Here is a 13248-nt window from a genome sequence, read left to right as displayed (position 1 = left end):
GTTAGTCTGCCCCTTAATCCTTACCGATGAGCTCTCTGTCAGCCCATCGTCCACCCGTAGGAAGAGGTCCATGCATTCCAGCTGTTCTCTCACATAAAGGGTGACTCCCCCTCCTTGCCTTCCTGACCTGTCCTTACTGAAGAGCCTGTATCCAGGCTCTTTAGAGCAGCATTCCAGTCATGTGAGCTATCCTGCCACGTCTGTAATCACAATGAGATCATAGCTCTGCAATTGCACACAGATCTCTAATTTCTCCTGTTTATTCCTCATGCTGCTTGCATTTGTGTACAGGCTCTTCAGAGAGGCATCTTAACTTAATCCTATCAGACTAGAGCATCATCTAAAGTTTAGGTCACATACCTTGACCTCTTATGCAGAGCTTTGCCTGGCGTCTTTAGAACAGGTTTCTCAGCATCTCATGCAGTCAGCCAGCTTTCCTGCCCCCAGGAATATCTTTATTCCTGTGACAGTGAGTCCTTTAATATCTGTAGTAGGAGGCACGTTCACCTTCTGCCTCTTTAGTCTGGCTGACTGCTGTAGTCACCTAATCTTGGGCAGGGATACCATTTCACAGACATAACAGTTTTATGATTTTATTCCCTTGTGAAGAGAAGTTTGTGTACTAACATCGGAGAGCTCAAGGCTGTTTATAATCTCTGTCTGCAGATTATCCTGTCCAGATTATAGTGGGTAACATGTTTAAGTATTTTTTATCAGTAAAAGTGATAAAACATAATCTTCCCTGAGCTGGGAAGTGGTTCATACTGTGAACCATCAAAGCCACTTGTCTGTGATTTCTCCTTGGTCTCATGAAGCTATCTTTATGCTGCAAGGTCTTGAGCTGGAGATCCAGGGTGGTGTCTTCTGGGCTGTCTTCCAGGACTGAAGGTTTTCTGAGGTCAAGTCTTCTGTCTCAATGATGAACAAGAGATACTTTTGCCCAGAACTTGCCCCCATCTAGGTTCTTTGCTGTCCCTGTCCTCATCGGTTGATCAGAGGCTGTTATCTTCCCTCCCCCATTTTTTCCCAGGATCTATGATTGTTTTGCGTTTGCATATTTTGCAGGCTCTTTGGGCCCAGCTGTAGTCCCTGTCTATATATTTGACTTGGTAGATTTATTTGTCTGTTTTCTTCTCTGAAACTCAGGTTTAATATTTCTGCATACTTTAGGTATTATAAAAACCTCTTCTGTTATTCTCCCCATTCCTTTCTTTCAGTTGTTGAAATAAACAGCATAATGCTTCTATGAAGAAAATGTAAATAAAAGTAGTGAGTTTTGTTAGGACTTGCTGTAGGAGTGCCCAAGTAGTCAGATGATCCAGGCACGCTCCACCAGGAATCAGGCTTCGTTCCAGTATGTGTGAGGTAATTACTTGAAGTTCTGTTCATACCTTTACCAAATGATGGGTCATATTGGAGGCTTCCTGAAACAGTACTGTGCATGGCAGAATAGACCTTGTTTTTCTAACACAACTCCAAAATCCGCTAGTAGATTGAAATTTCCTACAGTATGAATATGTAGATAAGTATTGAAAAGAGAGAGAAGAGTTTCTCTGAAGAACCTAGAGATCTGTTGTTTGTTATACATTTCATAACCTTCCTTATTGTCCTTTTTCTTGTAGAACGTGAACATAATAGGGTGTATACTGCCCTTTTAGGGTCATGCAGCCACCACAGAGGAGGGCAGGGTATGATATGCACTTCATGCATACTTAAGGCAAAAAAATCCCTTGGTATAAATATTGAGGGAATAGATGTCTGTAGGACAACACATCTCAATGACAATTGCACTCAATTCTTTTTGGGAGAAACAGAATGAAATTAACGGAGAGTGTGCCTTCATAAAAGTTCTTTTTTAAAGTGTTGTTGCTTATGTTCCTGATTTAATATAAATTACATCATTGTGATTTTAAGGAGATGGTTTTCCATCCAATTTCCATGGTCTGTCTAGCATTACAAACTTTAATACAGAGGTATAGCTGTATATGAAGATGTGGTTTGAACATGGCAATGATATGAGTCTGTTCTTAAGTGATGTGTTGATTTGAGTTTGTGCTCAGTATACTAGTCATCTTTTTATAAAACTTGCTACGTATTATGTTCGTGTATAGTTCAGGCTCTGTTGGGCTGTTAATTTAGGGCCAAATCTGAATTTCCTAGGTTGAAAAAATACTGGACATCAACAGGAGATCTATATGACTAATTATTTGCAGGAACACTTCACAAAATGTTGCTTATAGGAAAGAACATGATATGTTAAGAATAATCCAAATATAATCTAAAAAGGTTTTTTTTTAAGTGTTCTTATCTTTATAAAAGCAAATCTAAAAGCTCACATTTTTCTAGGGGACATGAATTTAAGGTAACATGAAGAAGATATTTGGTGCACAAATTACAGTGAACCTCAAGATCCATCCAGTCTGCTTTATTAAGTTAGCAAGAGCCTAAAGCTTTTGTCATGTATGGAAGCAAGTGGGCCTCAAGATCATTTGGTCCAGAAAAATATTAAAATAGTGTTGGATTTACAATAAATGATGTCTGTATGAGATAAGAATAATATATTAATGGCATTTATGGGTAACATGTGTCTATTAAAAGGCTTAGGAATTGCTAGAGGTCATACTGAGAAACACATTGTTTTTTTCCTTCTTATCTAGACAGTTTTGAAAGAGCGAGATTAAGAGCTAAACTGAGATACTTGAGTTAAAATTATAAACATACTTTACCTATTGTGTGTTATTAAGAAAGTTAAAGGAGAAAGAGTTTGTCATAAAATGCAGGGGTTTAGTAGGGGTTTTAGTACAAACTTATGGTCTGAATCTTTGGTTTTCCCTCCTTCTAAGAGGAGAAAATTCACTTAGTAATATTCAGACTGAAGTAAATAAATAATTGCTTTATAGCATTTCTTATCTTTGTAATAGTATCTATGTACTATTTTGCCATAGGTAAAACACAAGATAATTAGAAGGGAATGTTAGTTTAAAAGAGGAGCGGAGAACTGGAGTGGGGGATCTGTTCTGTCCCAGCAGTTAGCAGTTGTGGGAAGAGAGAGGTCTGTGTTCCAGGGCACATGCTTCCAAGAGAGAAGTGGAAAATGTTAAGTCTCTTGGAGGCCAAAGTAGTTCAAAGTCAGTTAATCACTTTGTGAGATTCAGTCTTGTGGTTTTAGGGATCTTATGGCTTTTTTGGTATGTTTGGAAAAGAGGAGTTGTCATTCCTCCTCTAACCTGTGCAAATAATTATCAGGAACTTTGATCACTGCAAAGACTAGTGTATTCCTTCAGATGAAAGACATCTGATGGCAATTAAAGTATGTATCTTGTTTATATTTTTCCCATTCACTTTTTCTGTATTTTTTTTCTCTGGTCCTTCAGGTGTCTTTGTGGCACTTTTCCTCAGTCACTGTATGTGGAATTTAGCCTTGACTCTCATCAAAGAGGGTCGAAAGACATTTCTTCAGGAAGTTGTGTGGAGTGGGTAGAGATGAGTGGGCTTTCACCCGGTCCTCGATTTTTTTTTTTTCATTCAGCCTTACCTTTGGTATATATTTCTTCCCTCCTTTGCTAGGCAGTGGCATGCATTCTGTGTAGCGTAACGCTTCATCTTTACAGTAGACAATCTGTGCTTTTCACAGAACCATCTGTGTAGCCAGCTCCTGGAAAAATTACTGAAATGGTACAGATTGCCTCATAAATCTGGAAGTGAAGGATGCAGTAACAGCTATGTGTTGTGCTTCTAACAGCAGCATTGTATGCCTAATTTTGTGTGTTACAGCACCAGACAACATCAAGAGAGTGCATGGAATAAAAGTTTCAAAAATTTTTTTTTCTAACTACTTAAAGCAGACGTCAAAATTTGAAATGAAATTTTCTGCTAAGAGAATTACTACTTATTTTGATGTTTAGGTTGTCTTATCTTCCAAGTTATATTACTGCAAAGTATTGAATATCCATCCTGAAAGAGAAAGGGAGAACTTGTAATGCATTTATGTCATAGGGTCACTGGAAATGTTCGGTGTGTGTAGTCACTTAAAGTGGCAGATGGAATTGTAATATTTTGGTGCTCTCTAGATACAAGTTTAATCCACAATTCACATAGTTTCTGTGCTTTAAAGACCTAAAGTAATGATTTAGCTCATTATAAAAATGTGGGGTGAAGGATGGTATGTCAGGCTATATCTTCTGATAAGAGGGGTAAAGTGAAGGTTTTGGTGGTAGATCTGTTTTCATTATGGTACTGGCTGTACTATAAGGCAAAATGTTTTCATAAACTTAAAAGAACAGTATTTAAAGTATCCAGTTTTGTAGCCATTTGTGCATATTAAAAATAACTTGCTATTCATGTTCAATGGTTTTCTTGTTGGACAATGTAGGAGACTTGCCTCAACACATGCAATAGATTATAAGAAGACTGCAAATATAATAATTACAGCATGGAGCAGACTTTGCTGGCAGATACTAGAACGCAGAACTCACTTTAATCATAGTGCTTCCCATAGTGTGGGTGGTCACAGTCTGCAGACGTTTCAGTCAATCCATTCCCCATGCAACAGTGATTGTAAAATAGAACTGAAGTAAACAGCATTCCACAGACTTCGAGGTGGTTTTTTTTTATTTATTTTTGAGAAAGTGTAGCTTCCTTCCCTTGGCCCTTCCTTCGGTCTGCTCGCTTTTGTCAACCATAACCATACAGGTTATGCTTCTTACCAAATCAATTCTGTTTGAAGTAAACAATATATAATATAATATAATACATAGATTCTTCAAAAAGGGATTTTTTTCCTTTAAAATATATGCTATTTTAAAAACTATGAATGTTTAGTTGTGTGTGACAATAAGAAACAACCTCTGCTATTATATTAAGTGCAGTATAATGTTTAATCTTTTTTTAAATGTTTCATCTTCCTTGCTTCCCCCTCCCCCCAATTTGTTTTCCTTTGATGCTCAGTGTTGTTTTACTGTTTCTCCAAAAATTTTTACTGTCACTTTAGCCATTAGCACAGCACTTTTTCCCCAACAAAGATGATGGGGAACTTATTTTTTGCACCTGGCAGCCAGTTTACTGCTTTGGAAGCTGGTTTCATCTCCTTAATGTTTGACATCTACTGACCTGGAGTCTTGAATTTCATGAAATAGATTAAAATGGTGATACTAAACTTGGTGTCATGCAAATACTTTTACCTCATTTACAGGCTTTTTTGATGTACATAAATCAATTGCAGTTGGTTACAGATATTGCAGTTCTATTATATGAAAGGATACATTTTGATGGATGAATTTTTACATTGCATTTAAGCATACCTAGAATGAAGTATTTAAATGAGCTTGAAATAAATGTCTTAACCCTTTCACAGGATAACTGACTGTTAAAATTCAGAGGTTACCCTTGAATCAAAACAGAAAATGAAAGACTGTTAAATGAGATGTATGCACACTTCTAAGACCTGACACCGCTGATTAGGGCTCAATGACTCGATGAGTTCCTAATGTGATATGGGACCTTTTGACTTTTAAATTACTAGTTAAAATTCAGCTTGAGGATCAAGTCTGCCTGCTTTGCAATATGCCCCGAGCGAGTAGTGAGTGATAAAGGCACTTTCCTTACTCCTTTGTGCCATTTGTTTGTGTCCCAGGTACCAAGGGAAAGAGAAACAGGCTTCCCAGAGCTGCTGTCCCTCTCTTCCATCCCCTGGTGTACACATCCTGTGCACGCATAAAATGTGTGAGCCAGAGGTGGGGTGATTTTGGAGCCATTGTTTAACAAGTTTGCCTGGGGAGCTGCGCCAGCTGTTTAAGCGTACACGACTCCACTGGGTAGCCGTCTTCTCCCAAGAACTCCGTGAGAAGGTTATGATCTGTTCCAGGACTGGTGAAACATTACGTGGTGTTACTTCTTGCAGATTGCTAAATTCTGTTTAAGTTCTAAGTTACTAGTCAATTGAAGACATTATTTATTGGAAGCTTTTGAACTGTTTTTGTAAAAAGTTGCCCATTTTCATGGTGTGTTCTAGTAATGCATACTTTTATCATAAAACAGTTGTGAAAAGTCAGGTTAGCAGTATGATCTGTTCTGTGCATCATCTATGCACATGACACTTCCTTCTCGATGACTTTCATACGTTTAGATAAATTTAATGCCTGTGAAATAAAGGAAGCCCATAGATGTCATGTATTTTTCATTTGTTCAAATCTGTCTGACTATAATCACAGCATCAACACTTTATGAACATTTTAAACTGTCAGTAGTATACAAGAAAGGATTTTGGAACTGGTTAAATTTAATATAGTGAGAATACATGTAAGAACAAAGATGGATTTTTATACACAGCACATAACTAACTTTCAGTGCTTATTGTCCCAAAGTTTTACTGAGCTTACTGGTAGTTCTCCCACTTGCCCCCTTCAGTTTTTTAAAAGTCTTCCAAGGAGAAGTCTCCGTTGTTCCTCACCTATTGAAGATTACATACCTAAATTGTTTGTTAACTTTCTCACTAGTCCTTTTGTGAATCAACTTTCCAAGCTGATTTGGACCTTCTCCGTTTACCTATAGATGAATGCACTGGTAGGAGATAAGTGTTTGCAATATTTACCTTTCTTATCATATTCTTTTGGTTAAAAATAGGAATCATAAAGCAATTATATAGTATGAATGGGCTGGGGAAAACCAGACCTTGGTTCTTCTTTTTCAAATAGATAGTTGTTGAACAATGCTAAGCTAATATTGAATATAAATACTTTTTTGGCTTCCAGGCCAAAATAAACAAAAGCTCAAAGAAAATCTCAGAGACCAAAATGAGAAACTAAGGATTCTGCCTTCCTGGAAGGTTGCTTGAGCTTGAACAGCCAGTGTCACAATTTGCTAGCCAGCTGATATTTCTCAAAGCACTTTACTAGTGCCAGGTGGCTCTAGTAAAGAATAATGATTTGTCACTGACAAACAAAAAGTGGTCTCCATTTAAAGAAATAGTATTGGCATTAGGTATTTTTGCTCAGCCTGCTATAATTAGTGACCCAGCAGTTATTGCATCATCGATGTATAGGCATTTTGTGCTTTTTTGCTACTAACTGCAATGAATATTTCTCTCCCCTTAAACTTTTAACAATTTGATACTTATGAAGTCCAAAACCAACTCAGATTTTAATTGGATTTTATATCCATAATTTTTAGAGCATTAACCTGTAAATCAGGATAAAGCTAAAGAAGCAAAGCTTTGAAGTAAAAAATGTTTGATTGAGTGTCTTTTCTGCTCCTCTTTTTTTGGGCATAAAACTTGCATGAGTATGTGTTTCAGTATCCATGTACGCAGTGTTTAAGTGAGGAAAGTTGAATGGGTATGATTAAAAATAATTTCTCAGTATCATCCTAGGTTAGGTGATCTTTGGGAATTTGCACTGTGTACCTATTGGAAGCATAAAAACTTGACATTGGACAAATGTTTTTCTTGAAAAAAACATAAATTTGGGATTGTCTTTTTCTAGAAATTATTCAACTCAGATTTAAAATAAAAAGTGAAACAATTTTATGATATGGTCAGTCTTTCTAAACTTAAATGCCTTCATCCTTTTTTTCTATATTTTTTTTTGTGGATTTAGAGAATTCTTCTGTAGGAAGCTTGCATCTTGGCTTTTGAAAATTGTGGGAGAAGAGGAAAATTAACTCTAAATCTCTGGCTAGTTAAACTAGAGAGCTAAAACTAAAGAGATTTATGGTTGACTCTGGCAAAGCTATTGAATTTCCTTTTGTAAGTTAGTGTAAATGTGTGTTTTATTTCAGCAACAAAAGTCTCTCCTTTTTAATACAAAGAGTAATAGGGCTTTCTTGGTGGGTGTTTTTTTTTTTTTTTTTTTTTTTTTTTTTTTTTTTTTTTTAAGATAGAGGAGAAAGAAAAGAGAAGGAGATTTGAAACTGCTTTTCCTGTTTAAGGCCAAATGTAGACTTAAGGCTTGCCAGCCCCACAATTCTTTAGCTTTTTTTCTTCTGATTTCCAAGGGTTTGTTAGTGACTTGCAGATGGAAGCTAGGCTTTGGAACGCATCCATGAAAGTTGTGTGGTCTTAGCCACAGTAGTAGTACAACATGTTTTTCCTATACTCGTTTCACAGAAGTTAACTGAGCTTGAATTGGTGGGAGAATAACAATACAGCTTCCCTCCCCCCTCCCCATAATTTTCCTTTACTGCATACCATTTGGAAATTAGGATCAGGTTCATTTTGAATCGTATGAAAGCATGTAATACTTTTCTTCCATTTTAAGAGATAGAGGTAAGCTATGAGCCTAGTCTTTTTAATAAGCTATATATATGCTTCAGCAAAATTAATAAACACAGATTAATTTCAAAGAAAAAGCATATTAATCATAATGTGTTCTTTTTTTTTTTTTGCAGTTAGGTTTTTCTGAACTGCAAAATGCAAAACTGCAAAAAAAACTTTAACACTCAAGTGTTCATGGTCTTTTTGTGTATTTTTGCCACTGTTAGTTCTTTAACAAGCAAATTACAATTACAGTTGTCAAAGCAAAGTTAAGATAACTGAACTAATTTAAGGGCACTTTTAGGCTCATATTCTTTACTGTTGAGCATTTGAGCAGTTAACTATGAACACTGACTAAAGGTAGGTCTGCCTACATGCTTGAAAGAAAGGATGGGATTAAGTGCTTTATTGCATTGGGTACAGTGTGGAGAACTTCATAGAATCTACTTTTTCCTGGGAATACCTGAAAAGCAATGAAGTCTGTGCATCTGGCACCATTAGTTTTGCGAAAGAATAATGTAGTTCTTGGGTTTTTTTTTTTTAACCCTAAAGTAATACTAACTCATTCTAGCAATTGTGATCTGTAGGTGTTCTGTAGCTCGGTCATACTCTCAAATGTCAAGAGCCTTATCTCTGTAGGAATATTTAGCAGAGTAATTGGTTAACCATCAACTAGCCTGCCATGGTTATCAGTGGAGATTCGGATGTGGGCAAATTTCAGATTGGCATTCCAAGTGAATAAGGAGAAAAGCAAGAGGCTCTAATAAATCCTAAATATGTACTTGTGGCCAACAATTTTATTTAATGTGCTGGTATAGAATTTAGCTAATGAAAACCATCCCATAAATGCAAAGAATGTGTATCCATAAACTGGGCTGAAACAAAAACATTTGCTGACAGTAAATGTTTCTAGGAAGAAAACCCCTCCCCTCCCCATGCTTAGGCACTTTGGCCCTGATCCAGTGACTTACTGCAGGATATTCTAAGCTTTCTTAAAGTTAAGTTGAAGCTTCAAGTGATTTGTTTATGCAAAGCTTTGAGCGGTTACTGGAAGGGACTCAATTTGGTAAACAGGGAGGTTGTGTTAACTATCTAATCATTGAAATGTAAGTGTGTTAGTATAACACTTTTGCCCATTTAAAATATGCTTTAAACATAACTTGAATTTTAAAGGAGAAATTGGAGATTTTAATTAGGTGTATTGGTGATGGTAAGTAGTTAAAGAAATTTTTTACTAGCTTGTAAAATACACTCTCACATACTGAAAATACTTAAGTTGTTAACAAATATATGCTAATGTCATTTCCCCATACCTAATTTTAACACTGAGACTTTTATAAAACATTGAGAAAAGAAAATTTTATGGACTAAAATAGTACTTTGAAAGCTACATTATATTTAAATGCGTGTGATGTTTCTTCCACTATATTTTCTTTTGCATTTTGGTTTTGGTTTGTGGAGAACCTATTTTCTCTCTTTTCCTGGAACTAAGAAGCAAGTGAGCAAGAGGTCCTGTAAGCAAAATTACAAGCTGCAGACTTTGTTATGATTGGATCAGTGTGTGGAAATAATATGAATTGTGTTATGTCAGCATCCTACTCTCGGAACTGGTTACGTAAACAGGGGATGTTGAGACGTTCTGTGAATGAGCAGGCTTCCCTGTCATTTACAGGCTTAACCACTACGGTTCTCCAGGTTTGACTGTTTATTTCGCAGGAAAACGGTTCTAAAAATACCAGACCAGGTTGCGTTTTATTGTTGATCGTTTAATTTGGATGGTATGGGACGCAATAAAACTTCTAAACCTTCAGGCAGGATTTTTAAGAAATAGTAACCAGAACGTGTCTGCAGGAATTTGTGTTGGATTATGCTGCTGAAAGCTAACAAACAAACAACCAAAATGTGGAAAAATAGCCCTGTGAATTAATTTATATTTAAACAGATCAGAGAAATGTTTTTACATTGTCTTCTGAGCACCCATGTCAAATGATTTAGGAAGTAAATTAGGAGTTAAGGATGCTACCTATTTAAAGAAAAAGTACATAGTTTTTTGCATTTTTTAAACAAGATTGGAAATGATATTAATCTCATTCATCACTAGTGTTGTAATTGCTTACGTAACTTTGAAATATTTTTAAAGCCAGGCTGGAAATAAAATGTAATCTCCTGTCTCGTAGACTATGTTGAAAGCAATGGACCGTCTGACTGTACAGGGTGCACTTAAGAATAAAATTGACGTACAGCCTCTTGAAACCATTGCCATCCAAAATATCTTCATTCCAAAATGCGATAAAATGCAAAGAGGAAATAGCGCTTTACTACTTCTAATGCTTCCTCTGAATAAGATTTGTTTTTTGCTATTTTACCCTCTTTCTCTTAACACAGTTGAGAAGCTCTGGTTCCTGTCTAACAGATGGAAAGGTCAGAAAGAAACCCATTATTTGACCAGATATCAGAAGTTTATGCTTGAGTATCCATTTTGTATGAATTCCAACAATTTCACATGGATCATAATTTTCAGTAAAATATCATTAATGATCTCCTCTCCAAAAATAATGGCACTAACTTGAAGGAGAGTATATTAGAGAGAAATATCCTTTAGGATGAATGCTAGATCCTTCTGTTCCAGATGTCTCTACCTGTCCCTGGGAAGTCCGAGTTGGTGTCAGGTTTGATAGGCTCATCCCCATGAAACCATCGCTCTCTTCTGCTCTCCAAAATATATTATCTCTGTTAACTTTAACATCTGCTTTTAAATACATTGGGAATCATAAATTTTTTAGAGAGAGTGTGTTGAGAAGTTTCCAGAAACAAATTGGTTTATTTGGTTCCTCTGGAATGTCTTTGAAACTGTGTCATAAATTCCAAGATGGATTCGACACAAATACGGTCTCTAGTGTAAAACTTGCTATGCGGTCCTGTAATAAAAACCAAGTGCTATTTCTGTGTTGATGTTTAATTTCAGAGTAATTGTACCTTTAATTATGTCCCTACCCCCCTCCCCGGGACATAAGCAGGAGGATATTAACTGAGTCAGTGGATGAATAAAGGGCAGCCTTATAGCCAAACCACAGATGACAGGAGTCATGTTAAGTAACCAGGCCCCCTCCACTAAAAAACGTGGAAGATACCAAGCATTGTGTTATGTAGATAAAACAGATAATTTCATGTCTTCAAGCAAATCCTCCTAGGATTATGTGTCTTTTCAAAGATGATTAGAAATCCCAGTGCAGCAGGGAATGCTACATCGAGTTAGCTGGAATATTACTTGATACAAATTGCATTAATAAAATAACTTCAAGGGCAAGGTTGTCTTAGGAAGTTGGTCATTTTCAAGAGTTTATGAAAATTTATAAATTCACTCTCAAGCTCCCCAGGACTATGTCACAGATCTTTAATCCAAGGCCATGGGGATGGATGTATTGTCTTGCAGCTAGAACTGAGATGCGAGATGCTTTCTTTTCTGCCTCCTGCTGCATCAATGGTGAGAAGCTACAATAGGGAGAAATAACTTCTGGTATCACAGCATGCCTGACGACTTAATTTTCCGGAATCCTGCCATGTTGGTTTTTTTCCTTCTGAACACAGCACTTCCTTCACAGAGTCATTCATTTTTCTGACTTGCAGAATATGGCTTAGAAAGTGAGCATTAATTCATTAACGTTGAGAAATAACTGCTGATTTTGTAGGTCTCAAATTTTCTACTTTGTTGAAGTAGGCTGGGGTTCGTGCCTGAGACCAGCAGCGTGGCAAGGAGTTCAGAACCGGCAGCTCGCCCATCGTGGTGCTGAATTCCTGCTAGCAGGTTTGAAGGGGTTCCCTGGAAGTTACCGTTCTAAGATCACTGATCTCTGTGACCCCAGGAATCCAAACTGTGGCTATTCAGTCCCTATATAAAATGCCTGCTGTGTTTTCTTGTTTTCCAGCATAGTATGGCTTCTTACCGCAATAAGGGAACCTGTTACTTGTGTTCAGTATTCCTACAGCCTTCCATAAGACCCTCTCTGAAAAAATCCCTTAAAACTTTCTCCATTTTTCTGCAATATTTTCTGAAACAGTTAATTGCAAAAGCAAAATGAGAATTTCACAAATATGAAATGGCTGTTTTACTTTCACTCTCAGAGCTGTCTGGTTCTTACCAGGTTCTGTACTGTCCCGTGAAATACTTACGGATACTATCCCTTTCAGACCTGAGTATTACTGGGATTGAACAGTTGTCAGTGAAGTTTAAGGCTTGATGTAGAGGTGACAGTTTTCACTGCTATTTAGTTTAAAAACAGCCATTCCTGGTTTACGCTGTACTTTTCATAGCGTAGCTAGTGTTGTATAGGATGAAGGAAGATGGACAAATAGCATAAGAAAATAATTACTGATGATCTTTTTGTTCTCAGCTGTTTTTTCTCTTTAGAGATTATCTCTTGGAAGGTTTTCCTTGTTTTCACTTTCCACGTTCTAGCTGGAAAACTGGGTCTCAGATACTGCATTTGCCTTCTGGAGCTGTTCTAAGTCGTGGGAAGAGTCGTATGGAAAAAAACTTATCTCTGACTTTGGGTGGAGGTTATTGTTTATAGTCTTTATTTCTGGTCACTGTAACACTCCTTCAATGCCACAGGTGTACTTCTGTAGTAATACACTGTTATAAGCATCTTGCTCTCAAGAAACTGTTTCCCTTAAACACTAATGTAGAAGTGGGTTGTCAGTACGTTTGCTTTCTTTCAGGTGGCTATCTGCTAATATGATATATAGAATTATCACCTATAACCAGAACTAAATAATGTGTTATACGTTTAACTACGTGTACTAAATGAGCTACATTTTGGAGAGAAAGGAAAGACTTTCTGGACATGTTTTGGACCAAAGTAAACGTTTAAATCTAGTCTAGAAAAACAAATGCTTTAAACTGTTGTTATGCAGTTTCTTATCTTCGTTGCGTGTAGGTTTGTCTCAGGCTTTGCACTGGCAAAGGGGTCTGTAAAATGAAATATGTAAGAATACATAGC

General features: G+C 36.7%; 1 protein-coding gene across 7 annotated transcripts in view; it reads left to right on the top strand.

Moving 5' to 3' along the window:
* Positions 1-13248, top strand: part of LOC135323501 (Fanconi anemia group C protein-like) — an 85193-nt gene that overhangs the window by 38529 nt on the left and 33416 nt on the right. The gene's annotated exons all lie outside the window — the stretch shown is intronic.

The sequence above is a fragment of the Dromaius novaehollandiae genome, chromosome W (genome assembly GCF_036370855.1).
Source record: "Dromaius novaehollandiae isolate bDroNov1 chromosome W, bDroNov1.hap1, whole genome shotgun sequence".
NCBI lineage: Eukaryota > Metazoa > Chordata > Aves > Casuariiformes > Dromaiidae > Dromaius > Dromaius novaehollandiae.
Note: the sequence above shows the minus strand (reverse complement) of the source record. Positions and strands in the feature narration are given on the sequence as shown.